General features: G+C 36.4%; 1 protein-coding gene across 10 annotated transcripts in view; it reads right to left on the reverse strand.

Moving 5' to 3' along the window:
• The window catches only part of Sntg1 (syntrophin, gamma 1), a 941,919-nt gene that overhangs the window by 791,502 nt on the left and 130,917 nt on the right, over window positions 1-19,500 (reverse strand). The gene's annotated exons all lie outside the window — the stretch shown is intronic.

The following is a 19,500-nucleotide window of genomic DNA, read 5'->3' on the forward strand; positions in this document are numbered from 1 at the left end:
ACGTCTTCAGAAGATAACGAGTTTAGGACATGGTGACTAGATATAGACCATAAATAAGATGAAGGAGTAGTCAAGTTTTGCCTCTGTTTATGGAATGGAAACTTGCTTCCAAGTAGAGTTAAGATCATAACTCAAGAGAGGCCAGAGGAGAAAATTGATATTTGAAAATACCTAGCATAATAGTGAAACTATCTTTGTTTTCCTTATGAAGAGTCAATATTCTAGGAAGTGAACAGATCAAAGCAAGAATGGAAACTATGTTTCCAACTGCACCTAGGTAATGTGTCTAGGTTTTCCTAGATTGGTTAAGTTGTCAGAAACAAACACTATACCTCATAGGGATTCCTGAAGCTTCTTGTTCATCTGACACAACTGGACAGTTTCAGTGTCTTACACATTGCTTTAAAAGACAATATAGACTGTTAATATCAGATCACTCACAAAAAAAAAAAAAAGCTTTGCTTAGTCACTCTGCTCTTGTTGGATGATAGTTTCAAAACTTGAGTTTGTTTTAAGGTATAACAAAGGTGTCATGTCATGGACCAATCTTTGGCATTATGAGTTGGAAAATCTTGAATGTGCTGACAATTTTGCAAAGGAAACACAGAGACACGGGAACATACTATACCCCCCCCATACATGTAATTTTAAATTCTGCTTTGTTGGGATAGAACTCACAAGAGTGAATTACATTTATTTTTTGAAGATATCATTTTGATGATGTATAATATATCCACAAGGGTGATGAGATCAGCTCTCATTAAATTTGAACGATTAGTCAATTAACAGTTACTCTCTCATCATTGCTACCTTTTGTCTTTTCAGACTTTAAATCTATTTATGTCTTCATGGAGCAACTGTTTCTGCACATTTCAAATGTATGAACCACGGGTTCTGCACATTTCACACAGAAATTTAATTCCTTTATTTGGCCTGATGTTGCCAAGGTTCATGGTAGTAAAATTGCTTCATTCCAATATATGGACATATTGTAATTTTTATTCCACTCACCATTGAATACCCATTTGAATCATTTACACATTGTGACTCTTACACATAATGTTCCTATAAAGCATTTCATAATAGTATTTTTGCAGGTGCAATTTGTTCTGGGTCACTATGAGATATATTTTTGTTAATTATACCAGTAGTATTCTTCAGACTGGAAGAAACTTAAAGCTGATCATAAGAACTGCCAACCATTTTCCAAAGTGGCTAGATCATTTTGCATATTTCCTCCAGCAAAATAAAAACCCTCTAATTTATCCATTGCAGGCTGTCTTCTATGTTTGATTATGTTGTTGTTGCTGTTGTTATTGTTATGGTTATTATAGTAAAAAGCAAGCAGTGTCTTCAAGTAGTTTCTATATTCATTTCAGAGGTGAATAGTGATTTTAAGCAATCTTTACCTATTTATGTATTTTTTATATATCTTTATTTTGGATTTAGTTGATTCTTCTTTAGTTAGTTTTTCAAGGTAGGAATTTGTTGGGGATAGCTCTGGGGCTAATTACATTTGATGTTAATTTCATTCTCCTGTGAGTGGTTGTAAACAAGGAATGAGTCAGCATTCAGGTGTTAATCATATCACAAAAGTTAAAGAAAAAGGAATCCAGTGTTTTTTATTTATAACAATACAAAATTAATTTCAAATGAGATGAAAAATACAAAAGCCAAGCACAAAAGGTTGGATATGCTAGTTTGTGCATGTTTAATTTTTTTTTGTTGACAAGTATGAACACAAGGTAAAAAATTCACTGCTGATGTTTTAAGTAAATTAAACACCATTGTTCCCATTTTATAATGATTGTTAAGTTTATTAGCAGCCAGTATTTTTCTGTTTTATGAAAATATAATGTGATAAAGGAAATAAAATATCCTAGAAAAGTCTAATTAGCTAATGAGCATTATTTTATTTTGAAGTAAGGCATTCATTTGTCTTACTAATTTTTTGAGAGTTTTATACATGTGATGGCATCAAATTCACCTGTCCCTCAATTCCTCCCAAATCCATCTCCATTTTATACCTATTCAATTTGGTCCCACATTTTCCCTTTAAAATATTTGAGATCAAAATGTTTTATTCAAATATTTTTTTCATGTATAGCCTTTGCCTGGAGTGTGGTCAACTTACCAGAAGCTCCTCTTCCAGCAGCAAATAATTGCCCAAAGCCCCACGTCTAGGGGTGAGATTGTGCTCCTATTTCCCATCTTCATGCTGAGATTTGGTGTAGTTTAGGCTCACACATGTTTTGTTCATGTGGCTGCAGCCATTGCAAATTTATATATGTAGTTTACCCTGCTATGTCCAGAAAACAGTGCTTCCTTGTAATCTGGCTCCTGAACCTTAGATGAGGAAGTATGGTATAAATTTTCCACTTACAGCTAAACATTGTACACTGTCTTCTCTACACATTGGCCAATTGTGAATCACTGTGCTAATCACCATCTACTGAAAATAGAAGCTGCTCAGTCAAAGGTTGAGCAATTCTTTGTCTATATGTATAGTAACTCATTAGATCAGCTTAATAACATGTAGTTCAGAAACAAGAGTAGTAGGCCCTGCTTGCGGATTCATGATCTGTCTAGCCACAAGTTCTTAGTCCGGTTTGGGTTTCATCTTGTGGAGTGGTACTTATATCTAATGAGAACATTTCTGGCTACTCCCATAAAATTTGTACTACTTTTGCACAAATGGGCATGTCTTGCCAGGCAGTGAACTTTATAGCTAGGTATGACTCATGATTATTTGTCTTTTCCAGTAGTATGCATAAGTACCTTCCAACACTATGGAAGCCAGCCAGTAGGGATGAAGCTTCCATGTTAGTAGCAGCTTCATTTCACCATGTAATATGACTCAGTAAGTGATGTCTTCAACAACAGGCTCTTACTCACAAGTTCTGGAGGGTAGCTAAGAAAATTGACAATAGTCTATAATGATTTGTGGTCTTATAAACTCATTGTCAAATGACTCCAAAAGAAGTAATCCATTTCTGGATTCTTATTTATTAACTTCTGTTGTCAGGTAGGGGTAACTATTTCCCAGTATAGGGTAGTTTCATTTTAACACAACAGACACACACACACACACACACACACACACACACACACACACATGTCTATAATGCTCATTTTTATTGTATTTTTGAAAAGCCCTCAGTGTTATTTATCTCTCCATGCACTCACACATGTACCCTATACCTACTCTCCACTTCCCTTCCTCTAAAGTTTAACCTTTTCTGTTTCTTTATTACTTTTAACCCTTTTTACAAGGGTGATTTATATTCCTGCACTTGATAGTAATCTACGCATTCTATTCAAAATTAAACAATTATCTGGAAATGACAGAAAACATTTGACATTTGTTTTCCTGGGCCTGGTTTACCTTGCTCACAATTATTGCTTCCAGCTTCATCTATTTATTTGAAATTTTCATAACTTTATTTTTCTTAATAGTGGAATAATAGTCTATTGTTTAATTATATAATATTTCTAGTATCTATTCATAAATCATGTTAACCAATTGATTGATATCTAGGCTGCTTCCATGTATTAGCTACTGTAAGAAGAGCAGCAATGAATATGGATTACACTATATAGTAAGATATAGAATCCTTAGGGTATATACCCAAGAGCAGTACGTCTGGATCTACTGTACCCTTTTAGGAACTTATACACTAATTTCCATGCTGGCTACACCAGTCTGTATTCCCACCAGCAGTAAATAAGGGTCCTCTTCCCTACGAATGCTAATTTCATAGAAAATATTTTAAAAATACTCTGCGCATGTGACTGCTGTATTTTTGTGATGAAAATCATGTTTAAAATTACTTAATGTCCTTTAACTTTGACTATTAAATCTAACTTCTACCAATCACATGGTGACACTAATTTTACTTAATTTTTGTAAAGGGTGATAAATTTAGAGGCATGACTGTACACACCTATAATCTCAACGTTTGAAAGTCGGGGAAAGAGGATAGAGACTTGGGGCCAGCCTGTGCCACATTGTGAAAACCAATCTTGTTGAATGAAACCAGGAGATTTCTATATAGCTAAGGGACACTGTGGTCCTTAGGAAGTAAGAAAAAGTAGCTTCATGATTTTGAATAGATATGAGTATGTAAGGTTAGTAGTAAATGGGGAAAAGGAGAAAAATGGGTGTCCATGAACAAAATCCAACATGGGAGAAAGTGACATATTGGAATCCATTATTTGGCAGTCTAAAAATATTACATTTAGGATTTTGTTTTTAACTGTTTTTAGCATATTATAAAATAATCTAAGAAATTTCCATAAATATTAGAATGAAGAAATGTCAAATAAAGACATCAGCATAATCAGATACACAGCAAAATGTGAAATGTCATAAACCTACATAAATAAATAAAATTTGTGAAGATAGAAAAGCGTTCCTCTGCTTACATAAAAACACACACCAAAGAAAGGCTGTGATTCTGTTCTTTGATGCTTATATAAATTGCATTAAATTTTACTAATTAAATGAATTTGATTTAATGAAAACTTACTGTTGTCCTAAGTTTTAGTGATCTTTAATAGTCACACTATCATGAGTTTGATTATGTTTATGAAACATTTTTCAAGGAAGAGCAATAATTATCTAACTAATGTATAAGAGTTAAATAGAAAAATGTGTCTTGTGGATGTCTACTTTCCTGGAGAAACTTTTTTCTTGCAAGTACCAGGTGGTTTTCAGAAAAAAATATCAGACAGATATATATAACACTCAAGTAGTCATGAGGATCAGAAAGCAGGCTAAAGAAGAGTAGGAAGTCATGCCAGAATTCAGAACTCAACAGGATAGTGACTGCTAGAAGAAATCTTCAGTTAAGCAAACTTAACCTTCAACACCAAATGAAGTTTATTGTCTATTTTATTCATGGCGTATAAGGGGAGAGATTTTTTGGTTTTGTTTGTTTGTTTTGGTTTTTTGTTTTGTTTTATTTTTACGTTTCAATATTATAGTTCAAATGCAAGCAACAAACCACTTAATGAAAATAGATATTATATAAATTTCAGCATCCATTTATTTAGTTCTTTGAACGTAGAATGCTAGTTTGCTTCCTTCTAGAGTAGTAAATTACTGCAACAAATTTTGACTGTCAACCAAAGCATGGATACTTCAATCTTTGTCTAAAGTTTTTGTTAATTCCTTATATTTCGGAGATGCGATGAGCTGTCTGACATCCTGGAGTCAGAATAATGCCAATCTGTATGTGAGGACTTTCTTTTCTCCTGTGATGACCCTTCATCTCTTCAGTCCTGATGAGATTCCATGGCAATGGATCTTAGCGACTGAGAGTATTCTTGAATTCAGCTCAGCATACATGTTGCTGCGTGGACCACTGTCTGAAGTAATTTTCTTACCTAGTTTGGTCATTACAACATGCATTGTAGTCATTCTCATTTTCTGTGACTTGGTAATCAGATAATGATGATGATGATGATGATAGCTTCAACTTGATGACAGTCAATGCCTTCCTCTGGCAAACATTTCTGCGTCTTTCATCCTCATCTGAGGGGACTTTTTTCAGGCAATCTGGCCCAGAAAAGGGTACATATTACATCTAAATTTTATCACCATACTGTGAACACCTACTGTTATCTTTTATCACTCTGTCTCACTATCTACTATCTTTGTACCTTTCTCTCACTTACCAATATATCCAGTATAATAGTGTTTATATTTTTACAGCATTCTGTTACAGAAGCATTCTCTTGTTTAATCTACTGATCAATTATAAATTTCTTTTATAGCTATAAAACCAGTTATTAAGTCTTAATGTCCAAATGTTCTTGAAAATTCAACAACTTTTTCCATCCTTATGAGGTCAAATGTTTTTGATGGCTAATTTTATGAAACAATTTGTTAATTGTATTTTAAAATCATATACATCAATATATAAATATAATTATTGTGATGACAGAAGAAAAATATCAAATCTCTAATTCTGGACCTTTATATAAATCTATGTTCCTCAGCTAAGAGTGCATTTTTGTTTATTTCAGAGCTATTAAGAACTACAGGTTCTGGGCTGCTTGCCACAGTGCCTGAATCATGAGTGATTCTGGGTGAGGTCATGAAAAGCATTAGCAAAACCCAAAGGCTCTGGTAGGAAATTATCAGTATAAATCCTATTTGTTAGCTCACTGCATCATTAGAAAACATCAATATAATTTTATTTTATGCTTTACAAAGAGGGAAAGGATGGTTGGTTGGTTGGTTGGTTGGTCTGTAAGTTGGTTGATGTGAAACTGGTTCTTACTTGATATTCCTAGCTGCCTTGAAGCTCACTGTAGAGACTAGGTGAGCCTGGAATTCTTAGAGATCTTCTTACCTCTACCACATGAGCGCTGGGATTAAAAGTATGCTCTATAATACCCAACTATGATTGGAGATTTTTATCTAGAAAATGTAGCACTCAGTAACTAAAATTATCCTTAAAATAGAACCGGATAAGTTCTTTTATTGCTATTCGATAAACATGTTGTCAGTCTCATGAATTCTCAAATTGCTTCCTTAAAAATTCTGTGGGCATTTCAACTAAGGGACTCATTTCCAACTAATAAATTGAATTTACTAACACTGAACTTGATTTAATCTTGTAGCCACTTCTTTCCTATTAAAGGAGATATGCAGACTTTTCCGCCTTTCTCCTGCCTCTAGTTTTCAAATCGACATTTTAAAATGTCTGTTCAGTGTTAGATAGTACTGGCAATGCTCAGGGAAGCATAGGAAGAGAAAATTAGCCTTGGCTGGAGTTGTACTACATGTTTCTCTTCCTGAGGCCTGGGAGATGCTGAGAACCTCTGCTGGAAAGAACCTTCATGAATACTCACTAAGCAGGTCTCCCTGGACTTATATTACTGTAGAAAATCCACTTACTTCAAGATAATGTCCTTTCCTCTCAGTCTTGTCTCTGGTATAAATAAACATGTTGTGAACACACAGATGCTTATTGTTGATCATTATAGTCTTACCCTACAAGCACTCGACAGTGTGGTCCACAGCAGCCTCGAGGCTGCTGTTGATGAGATATCCCATAAATGACTTTGAGGATTGTGTGGTGTCTTAATTGCAGATATACATAACAGATTTTGGAAATTTTAGGCAGGTCACTTGAAATAGCTAATACACACACACGTACACACACATCACACTTCACTCCAGCCACTGACATGTACTAATACAACCTTTGAAAATCATTTACTAAAATTACTTTTATTAATTTCACACAAGTAAGTACCCAAAACAATGTAAAGAAATTTCAGTTATTCTTTTTAATAATTTTATCTTTTGCTGTGCTGAAATTCTGTGATAAAATATATATTTAAACTTTTTACCAAAAAAAGTTAAATAAAATTTTCTAATATGCACTAAATGATTTTAAAAGGCTTTGGGATAGTGGTTTCTGGATAACATGAACTAGTGTGATCATTTCTGGTGCTTAAAAGAATATCCGATCCCTGGCTTTGTTCCAGTCTAAGACAGACTTTACTGATAACACACAATTTTTATTTTAACAGGCTGATTACAAATTGCTATTTTGCATACTAAAATTTGATCAAGTGTATAAAATTTAGCTGTCTTTATTCTTTTAGAATAGGGAGAATAAAAGTAATATTGTATTTAACTGTCCTACATTGGAGGCTAAGAGAATTGAATACCAAAAAGCTGTACCATATGTAAAGATTTATAACAACAACAACAACAAAAAAAAAACTATGGAAGCCATAAATATACAACAAACCTGGAAACTATACACATAGAGTGTTTAGGTACAGCTAAGAATTTGACAGACATTTCTTCAAGGAATATACTATCCCCAGGAGATAATTTCATTTTGCATGTAGACAAACTCATTATGAGAATTAGTGTACTTTATCTAGCTTCAGAAAGTATCAAATACTAAATCTAAAAACTAGTCTCAGTAGTTAAACAGGAATGAATGAAGGGGTAGTTTCCCTTGAACTAAGGCACACATGTTGCTCCACTGTCCTTCTCAAAGGACCAGAAATAATAAAGTTTCCCTGAGATACTCAGATGAAATAATTCATAAGCTATAAAAGAGATGTGCACACTACGGAGCAGTGGTGGTTCCTTTTAACCAAAAGTGTCATTGGTTTTGTAAAATTAAATATTTAAAGCTCTTAATAATATTCCCATTAATCTAACATACATAATTTATTATTATGTTTTCAAAAGTGACAGATTAGAATGAGGTAGTGACCCTGCTTGTTCCCATTATTTCCTTATGTGTCTATCATCTGCCTTCCTTCTCCAACAGTGCCTGCTAAATTTTAAAGTAACTCAGTAATGACACTGAATTTAAAATAGAAAGCTCCTGGTTTGTGTCTAGATGAAACAACCACAGGATAATGAAATTCATAATAAAATCAGTAACAGTCGTTTAATGCTATAAAATGCTCAGTTCATTTGTAAACTTTTCATAAACTCTCAGATATCTTTTTTAAATTATTGCTTAAAATGAGATTTAAACAATGTTTATGTTTACACTGTCATTTAAGAACCCTTTGATATTCATCATTTTCCATCTATTTATAAATATTTTTATAGTTTTAATATATACTTACTTATTTGTATACTGTGTATGAGAGTGGAAGAAAGGGAGAGAGAAATGGGAGAGGGGGAATTTAATGTGTATATGTTGATGTCAGAGGACAACCTGCTGGAGTCAGTTCTCACCTTCCAGAACCACTGGTATCTGAAGATCTGACTCATCTCATCAGGTTTAATGGAAAGTGAGTTATCTCACAGGCCAGACTCCACACCCCCTTTATCCTGCCCCATGTTTTATTTCAAAAAGTCATGTTGGTTGTCCTATAGCATAACTCGCAATGCATGTTTCCTGGATAGAACACTTGGCAATCCCTATGATGTCTGTATAAGCTTCATGTTACACTTCTGATGATATGATTTTAATTGGTGATTGTCAAATTAAAACCTGTATTACAATATTAACCTTATAGTAACTAAGAAAAGTAGTGACTGATAACTAATACATAAATTGTTAATGTGTATTTATATATTATTTAACAAGTTTTATAACAAAAAAAGAAAGGATTTTTTTCCTTTTTGTAAAAACAAATATATGGAGTAATAATATACAATGGGCTTAAATGTGTGAAAGACCATAGCCTCTTCACAGCTCAAGTAGAGGTTGAGAGGTACTATTGTTCTGAAGCAAAGGTTAGATATTAGTGCTGACAGCCAGTGAGCCTGTAAGAAACACAGAAAACACTGGTACCAGTTCCACTTGACTCCATTATCACAGGCATGCCAAGACCTCACTCTGAAATCTGTCAACAAAGGCAAAGGCCACATCTATGCTCTATTTCACCTTTCATTAGTAAAGTAAGGTTTTAAATTACAATTTTTGTGCTTGTACATCACCTAGGGTCCATTGTTTCAATGGCCTGATAGTATGATTGAGAGACACAAGTGTCTCTTTAGAAGTTCTTAATTTCTACCACTCTGGTTTCAGTTATGCTGCTCCTGTGAGTAAAAATGATGTATCACCCCACTGTAGAGATAGACCATCAGTTAAGATCAAGTATTGCTCTTGCATGCTTCCTGAATTAAGTTTTCATTAGGTTCCTAGTACCTATGTTGGATGGCCAACAACCACTTGAATCTTGAGCTTCAGAAGATCTATCACTCTCTCCTGTCCTCTGCTTGTACCTGCACATACATGTACTCAACCACACACAAACACACATGCATACTTAGAAATTGAAAAGAAAGAAAATATATATAATGCAACATAGCCAACCAATCTAAAACATAAGCAAGGAAACTGGAAACCTGCTGTCCACTGAAGAATACAGGAGACTCCAATGACAAAACTTACCATGGTTAGTAGGGAATATGTTGGTTTCTTTATTAATTAATAAGAGTTAAAAATCACTGACTCTTAGCTGGTCTGCTCCAGTGAAGACACCATATCCTGACTCATGCTAGAGGACCTGCTGCACTCAAAACAGTTGGTAAGAACAGCACCCCTCTCCAAAGTCCCAGAGCTGCCACTGGGAGCCTGATGGACTCCGGACCCATCATCCACCAAAATTCCTGCCCTCCCAAATATCACTCCCCTTCCATCCCTTCTGCCCTTTCTGCCCAGTCATTTCTGCTGGGGTAGACTCCTAGCTATTCTGCTCCTATGAAGACACAATATCCTGACCCATCCTGAGCATCTGCTGCACTCAGAGCAGTAGGGGACCCACTACACTCAGAGAAGTTGAGGACCAGCTGCACTCAGAGCAGTTGGACAACAGCTTGAGTGCTCCAGTGAAGACTCAACAGTCTGAAGGCTTCCCAGAAGATCTACTGCATCCAGGGCAACAGATAATCAGCTTCTCTGCCCCTGTGAAGAGCTCCCAGTTGGAAGACCCCACAGGTGGTCTGCTACAGCCAAGGCTGCAGGCCTACCAGGAGATCTGAAGCAACCCAGGGGCAAAAGAGGCAAACTGAAGACAGTAACCCAGACCAACACACACCAGGGATATTCAGATGGCAAAAGGAAAGTACAAGACCATGAGCAACAAAAGCCATTATACATGGACATCATCAGAACCCAGTTCTCAGTCCACAACAAGCCCTAAATACAACATACCTGAAAATCAAGAATTTGTCCTAAATTCCTATCTCATGAAGATAATAGAGCCCTTTCAGGAAAACAGGTGAAGAAATTAAAAAAGTGATCCAAGACCTAAAAGTGGAAGTAGAAACAAAGAAAACACAAATGGAGGCAAACCTGGAAATGGAAAACCAAGGAAAGAGGTCGGGAATTACAGATGTAAGTATCACCAATGGAGTACAAGAGAAAGAAGAGAGAATTTCAGGTGTAGAAGATAATGTAGAAGAGATTGACACAACTGCCAAAAAAATTCAAAACATAAAAAACTCCTAACCCAAAACATCCAAGAAATTCAGGACACAACGAAAAGACCAAATTTAAGAATAATCAGAATAGAAGAGAACAAAGATTCCCAGCTCAAAGGACCTGAAAATGTCTTCAACAAAATCATAGAAGAAAACTCCCCAAACCTAAAGAAAGAGATGGACATAAAGGTACAAGAAGCCTATAGAACACCAAATAAATAGGACCAGAAAAGAAAACTGTCTCATCACATAATATAACACTAAGTGCACAGAACAAAGAAAGAATATTAAAAACTACAAGGGAAAATGGCCAAGTAACATACAAAGGTAGACCTATCAGAATTATACCAGATTCTCAAAAGAGACCATGAAAGCCAGAAGAACCTGGTCAGAGGTCATGCAGACTCTAAGAGAACACAATTGCCAGCCCAGGCTACTGTACCCAGCAAAAACTCTCAATCAACATAGATGGAGAAACCAAAATATTCTAGGAAAAAAAAAAAACAAAACAAAATCAAACAGTATCTATGTACCAATCCAGCCCTACAGAGGATTCTAGAAGGAAAACTCCAACACAAGTAAGGTGCCTTCACTAAAGAAAGGACAAGATATTAAGCATCTCACAATAAAACCAAAAAGAGAAAACCACAAGCACATAAAGCCAACTACAAAAACAAACATATCAGGAACCAACAGTCATCTCTCTTTAATATCCCTCAATATTAATGGACTAACTCACCTATAAAAAAGACATAAGCTAACAGACTGGATACACAAACAAGATCCATCAGTCCAGCATTTTGCTGCATACATGAAACATATCTCAATGACAAAGACAGACACTATCTCTGATTAAAAGGATGGGAAAATGTCTTCCAAGGAAATGGTCCCCAGAAACAAGCAGGTGTTGCCATCCTAATATCCAATAAAATAGATTTTCAACCAAAAGTTACCAAGTGTGATAAAGAAGGACATTTCATATTCATCAAGGGGCAATGCCACCAAGAGAAAGTCTCAATTCTGAACATCTATGCCCCAAGTCCAAGAACACTCACATTCATAAAAGAAACTTTACTAAAGCTCAAAACATACATTGAACCCCACACAATAATAGTAGGAGACTTCAACACCCCACTTTCACCAATGGACAGGTCATTGAAACAAAAACTAAACAAAGACACAATGAAACTAAGAGAGGTTATGAACCAAATGGATTTAACAGATATCTACACAACCTTTCACCCTAAAACAAAAGAATACACCTTCTCTTCAACACCTCATGATACCGTCTCCAAAACTGACCATTAATAGCTCACAAAACAACCCTCAACTGATACAAGAAGATGAAATAATACCATACATCCTATCAAATCACCATGCCCTAAGGCTGGTCTTTAATAACAGCAAAAGTTACAGAAAGTTCACATACATGTGGAAACTGAACAACTCTTTACTCAATGATAACTTGGTCAGGAAAGAAATATAGAAAGAAATTAAAGACTTCCTATAATTTAATGAAAATGTTGACACATCACACCCAAACTTATGTAACACAATGAAAGCAGTGCTAAGAGGAAAGTTCACAGAACTAAGTGCCCTGGTAAAGAAACTGGAGAGATTTTGCACTAACAACAGAACAACTGAGAGCTTTAGAACAAAAAGAAGCAAACTTACCCAAGAGGAGTAGAAGACAGGAAATAGTCAAACACAGGGCCAAAATCAACCAAATAGAAACAAAGAAAACAATACAAAGAATCAACAAAACCAGAAGTTGGTTCTTTGAGAAAATCAACAAGATAGATAAACCGCTAGCCAAACTAACTAAAGGGCCCAGAGACAGTTTCCAAATTAACAAAATCAGAAAAGACAAGGGACACATAACAACAGAAATGGAGGAAATTAAAAAAAAATCATCAGATCCTATTATAAAAGCCTATACTCAACAAAACTGGAAAATCCAGATGAAATGGATGGTTTTCTCCACAGATACCACATACCAAAGTTAAATCAAGAGCAGGTAAACTAAACAGGTCTGTATCACACAAGGATATAAAAGAAGTCATTAAAAACTTCCCAACAACAACAAAAAAAAAGCCCAGGGCAGATGGATTTAGTGCAGAATTCTACCAGACCTTCAAAGAAGACCTGATACCAATTTTCCTCAAATTATTCCATAAAATAGAAGGAGAAGGAACACTACCTAACTCTTTCTATGAAGCCACAATTACTCTGATACCTAAACTACACAAGGACCTAACCAAAAAAGAGAACCTCAGACCAATCTTACTTATGAATATCAATGCAAAAATACTCAATAAAATTCTTGCAAACCAAATCCAAGAACACATCAAAAGCATCATTCACCACCACCAACTAGGCTTCATCTTAGGGATGCAAGGTTGGTTTAATATACAAAAATCCATGAATATAATCCACTACATAAACAAACTCAAAAGAAAAAAAAAACATTTGATCATCTCCTTAGATGCAGAAAAAACATTTAACAAAATACAACACCCCATAATTTTAAAAGTATCAAGAATTCAAGGCCCATACATAAACATAATAAAAGCAATATAAAGCAAATCAACAACCAATACTTGAAGCAATCACACTGAAATCGGGAACAAGACAAGGATGCCCACTCACCCAATATCTGTTCTAGTTAGAACAATAAGACAACAAAAAGAGATCAAGGGGATATAAATTGGCAAAGAAGAAATAAAGGTATGATTATTTGCAGATGACATGATAGTATACTTAAGCAACCCCAAACATTTTACCAGAGAACTTCTCTAGCTCATAAACAACTTCAGCAAAGTGGCCAGATATAAAATTACCTCAAATAAATCAGTAGCCTTCCTTTATACAAATGATAAACAGGCTGAGAAAGAAATTAGGAAAACAACGCCCTTCACAATAGACACAAATAATATAAAATATCTTGGGGTAACTCTAACCAAACAAGTGAAAAACCTGTATGGCAATAAGTTCAAGTCTCTCAAGAAAGAGAACAAAGATCTCAGAAAATGGAGAGATCTCCTATGCTCATGGATTGGCAGAATTAACATGTTAAAAATGGCCACCCTACCAAATGCAATCTACAGATTCAATACAATCTGCATTAAAATACCAACACAATTCTTCAAAAACATAGAAAGAGCAATTCTCAAATTCATCTGAAAAGGTAAAAACGAAAAAAACAAAAACAAAAAAACAGAATAGTGAAAATAATTCTTAACAATAAAGGAACAGCTGTAGGGATCATTATCCCTTAACTCAAACTTTACTACAGAGCAATAGTGATAAAAAGTGCATGGTATTGATACAGAAACAGACATGTTGATCAGTGGAATAGAAATGAAGACCCAGAAATAAATCCACAGACTTATGGACACTTGATCTTTGACAAAGCCAAAAATATACGGTGGAAAAAAGAAAGCCTCTTCAATAATGGTACTAGTCTAACTGGCTGTCTACTGGTCTAACTGGCTGTCTGTATGTAGAAAAATGAAAATAGACCTATATTTGTCACCTTGCACAAAGCTCAAGTCCAAGTGGCTCAAGGACCTCAACATAAAATCAGATACATTGAATCTGACAGAAGAAAAAGTGGAAAAGAGCTTTGAACTCATTGCTACAGGGGGAAATTACCTAAACAGAACTTCAATGGCTCATGCTCTAAGATCAAGAATTGATAAATGGGACCTCATGAAAGTTCTGTAAGGCAAAGGACATAGAAAATAAAACAGATAGACAACTTACAGACTTGGAAAAAAAATCTTCACTAACCCCACATCTGATAGAGGGTTAGTATCCAAAATATATAAAGAACTCAAGAAGCTTATCACCAAAAAACCAAACAACCCAATCAAAAAATGGGGTATAGAATTAAACTGAGATTTCACAACTGAGGAATCTCAAATGGCTGAGAAGCACCTAAAGGAGTGTTCTAAGTCCTTAATGATCAGAGAAATGCAAATCAAAACGACCCTGAGATTCTACCTTACACCAATCAGAATGGCTAAGCTCAAAACCTCAGGTGACAACACATGTTGGAGAGGATATGGAGAAAGAGGAACACTCCTTCATTGCTGGTGTAATTGCAAACTGGCACAACCACTCTGGAAATCAATATGGAGGTTCCTCAGAAAATTGGAAATAGATCTACCTGAAGACTCAACTATACCCCTCTTAGGAATATACCCAAAAGATGCCCCACCATGCTAGAGGGGCACGCATTCCACCATGTTCATAACAGTCTTATTTGTGATAGCCAGAAGCAGGAAACAACCTAGATGTCCCACAACAGAAGAATAAATACAGAAAATGTGGTTCATTTACACAATGGAATACTATCCAGCTATTAAGAACAAGGACATCCTGAAATTTGCAGGCAAATGGATGGAACTTGAAAATATCTTCCTGAGTGACATAACTCAGACCCAAAAGTACATGCATGGTATGTACTCACTAATAAGTGGATATTAGCCAAAAAATAAGGTAATAAGTACAGAATAGCCAAGATACAATCTACACAACTCAAAAAGGTCAACAAGCTCAAGTGCCCAAGTGAGGACGCTTCAGTCCCACTTGGGATGGAGAAGAAAGCAATCACAAGTGGGGAGGGAGAGAAAGACTTGGGAGGGAAAGTGGACAGAGATGGGGGGAGGTGGGGGGGGGGAGAAGGAACCTGATCTGGTATTGGGTAATGGAAAAGGACTGAATCCCTGAGGGCCAGCAGAAAGAATGGAAACCTGCAACCTCAGGAGATAGGAGATTAGAGACACCCTCCAGAATCCACCAGAGACCTGGGAACTGAGAGATTCTCAGGACTTAAAGAGAGAGACTTTACCCAACAGTAGAGAAAGGGAACTTATAGAGCCTACCTCCAGGAAAACAGGATCAAATGAGGGAGAGGAGGACCATCCCACAATCACAACTCTGACCCATAATTGTTCCTGTCTGAAAGAATTACAGGGATGGAAATGGAGAGGAGCCTGAGGAAAAGAAGATCTAGCAACAGGTCCAAAATGGGATCTAGCTCAAGGGGAGGTCCCAAGGCCTAACACTATTACTGAGGATATGGAGCACTCACAAAAAGGGAGCATGAGTGTACTCCAGAAGACCCAACAAGTGGCAGAGTCAGATGCAGATATTTGCACCCAACCAATGAACAGAAGCAGCTGACCCCTGTTGTTGAATTAGGGAAGGCTGAAAGAAGCTGAGGAAAAGGGTGATCCTGTAGGAGGACCAGCAGTCTCAATTTACCTGGATCCTCGAGATCTTTCAAACATTGGACCACCAAACAGACAGCATACACCAGATGATATGAGGCCCCCAACACACATACAGCAGAAGACTGCCAAATCTGTGTTTATTCAGAGATAATATACCTAACCCTCAAGAGACTGGAGGCCCCAGGGAGTTTAGAGGTTAGGTGGGGCTTGGGGGTGGGGACATCCATGTGGAGACAGGAGGTGGGGAGGATGTGTAAGATGTGGAACAGTCAGAGGGTAGATGGAAGGGGGGATATAGAGTGTAAAAAATAAATTAATTTATTAATTTAAAAACAAAAAGAATTGCTAGGCAGTGGTGGCGCACACCTTTAATCCCAGCACTTGGAAGGCAGAGGCAGGCAGATTTCTGAGTTCAAGGCTAGCCTAGTCTACAGAGTGTGTTCCAGAACATCCACAGCTATACAGAGAAACCCTGTCTCGAAGAAAACCAAAAGAACAAAAACAAAAACAAAAAGTATTAAACATCACTAAAAAAATAACCAAGGACGATTACCTGTGTCTTTGGAATTATGTTTCTTATAAAGTTAATACTCAATTTAATATATTGATTCTATTCAGTCATCTGATTGGGTGAAGAAGCTGCATTGCCTTGTATTAATTAAGTTAGTCATTCATAATTGATTAGATCTTGAGGGAACGCCATCTCCTAAGTGTCCACATGCTTTTGCTAATGCACAGTGCCTAGAGACTGCAAACCCCTTACCAGTGAGGAGGCCCTTGCTTGATGTGGCCTCTGAATCACTTACCTCCCACTCCCCAGAAATGGAAACTATAATTTTTTTTTTCTAATAAACAGCCCAGTCTTTGAGCTCTAAAAACAGAGAACTGAGAGAACGTTATTATTTGATTAAACGTGGATAAAATGGTCAGCTAATATGCCCCAATTACAGGGTCCCACATGTGCTGGATCTCAGTTTAGACAAGGGAATAAGACGCTAATTGTGCTGAATTTTTATTCCAAGAATAGTTTATGAAATAAAATGATCATATCCAGCTGGAGACTATGATCAATACAGAGAACAGCTGTGCCTATTTTAAGCTCATGGAACAGATTTTCATTGTTTAACACCATAGTTTGATCCCAGAAACCATGGGACTCAGGCTGCTAAATGCACATGTATTCTTGTCTGCCCAGAGCACTTGGATGCTTGTACCAGATTCCACATGACTTCTATGAAACCTGAAAAATCATGATCAGGCTAGGCAGGAGACCAGCACTTAGTGTAATCCAAGTCAAGTGGTCGGGGAAACAGACTTGCTGTGTGTACTTCAGTGGAACATCAAGCGCTACTTCAAGTTTGTAATGCTAAGATGGTGTCCAATGAGCTGAAATTCAGAGTTCAATGGTGGTGGTGGAGGGACTCTCAAACAGCAGTTACCTTCTCCACCTGGTCTTCTTCATCCCATTCACTGTCTCCTCCTGGGGGTTACTTAGCTATGAGTTTGTGACAGTCAACAATAGTTTTAAGTCAATTTCTGTGATCTCCAGATGCAAAACTATAGGCCTAACTGTCAGAACATTGCAGAGGTAGCATTCAGTCTCTGATCATATTCATAGTGTTACCCAGGATATGAAATCCTGGTTCTCGACACAATAGTTAGCGTGGAAACACAGGAGGAATAGTGCTGTACACATGATTTCAACAAGCAAGATTATGCAGACCCTCCCTCAATGCAGCTCTTCCAGCTTTTAACTAATATTACTAAGGTAGTCTAAAATTCAGTGCCCATTTCCCTCTCTTGACTCACTGAAAGTAGTTTTAGGCCTGAGGTTGGGCTCATTTACAGAATAGTTGCCTCATTTGTGCAAAGCCCTCTATTTGTATCTCAGCACCTGGGGTTGAGATAGGAAGGCAGAGAGATGGTGAATCTGAGGAAAGACTGACCTACATAGCAAAATACTTCCGGGGGGGAGGGAAGGAGGAAAAAGAGGAGGGAGAAGGGGAAAAAATAGGAGGAGGAAAAAGATAGAGGAAGCCAAGGATGAGACAGAGGGTTAGCGGGAGTATCCATGATTATACATTCAGGAAGTACTTCAAAAATATCCTACCATAAAATCATATGTCTGAAAAAGATCATTGTAAAAAGCTGCTAACTAGCCAACTAATTGGATTGCAAAAACATACCAAATGTTGATAATTTTCTAAGCTTAGAAAATAAACATGATGGCTGTCTTAGCTAATTGTTATATGTACTTACTTTAAAAGGGAATCTGAATCATCTAGTGATGTAAGGCAAGAATTCAAATTATGGTGGTGGCGCACGCCTTTAATCCTAGCAGTCAGGAGGCAGAGGCAGGCAGATTTCTGAGCTCGAGGCCAGCCTGGTCTACAAAGTGAGTTCCAGGACAGCCAGGGCTACACAGAGAAACCCTGTCTTGAAAAACCAAAAAAAAAAAAAAAAAAAAAAAAATCTATTGCTAGAACACAATTTCAGTTCAAAATAAAAGGTATCACATCTGGAGAAAAAGAAACCACAGTCCTTCTAAACTTGTGCCATTTTCAACAACATGGCATGTAGTGATCTGGAGATGCCCAGAGAGTGAGTGAGATTCTCTCCCTCCCAATGTGATTTACCATCCAGAGAGTCGACAGACACAGAAATCACCATAAGGCTGATGATTGTAGCTTTTCTGACAATAGCTTACTGAAGACAGTGGTGGCATCGTGCATAAAAGCAGGTCTATGATGGAGTTGAATATATAAAACGAGAGTGACCATGTTTTATAAGTGTTCTGTCGAGAACTGTGCGATATAATTTCTGAATTTGTTTGGACTGGGAATGAAAATTCTGGTAATGCTTTTCAAAGCCCAAGTCCAGTAAGAGATGTATCTGACTATTGGAGATTTCTATGCTGTCTGTTAAATGAACAGAAGAAATCTTTCCACTCCCAATCTACCCTCTTTGTTGATTTCTGGCCTCTGCAGTGAAAAAATACATTAAACTTCCTGCCATTGAAAATATAATTTTCCTTCTTTCTGTTTATCTTTTCCACATGTGACTTTTTAAGAAACCAATTAAAGAAACAACAGCAAAACAAACAAATAGAAACAAACTTCATATTTTTTTAATAACACAGGGAAAACTTAGAAAGTTAGTTCAATTTTATCATCACCTACATAGTAAATTTGAAGCCAGATGGAATTACATGATCCTATGTTTTCAAATACAAAAGACGTTAATAGGTTGTATTTTTAAAGATAACAACAAAGTTACCAAAGTATGAACTCTCTGCAAAGGACATGTCATGAAAACAGGAATTAAATTAGAGCAAAT

The sequence above is a fragment of the Mus musculus genome, chromosome 1 (assembly GCF_000001635.26).
Source record: "Mus musculus strain C57BL/6J chromosome 1, GRCm38.p6 C57BL/6J".
NCBI classification, from domain to species: Eukaryota; Metazoa; Chordata; class Mammalia; order Rodentia; family Muridae; genus Mus; species Mus musculus.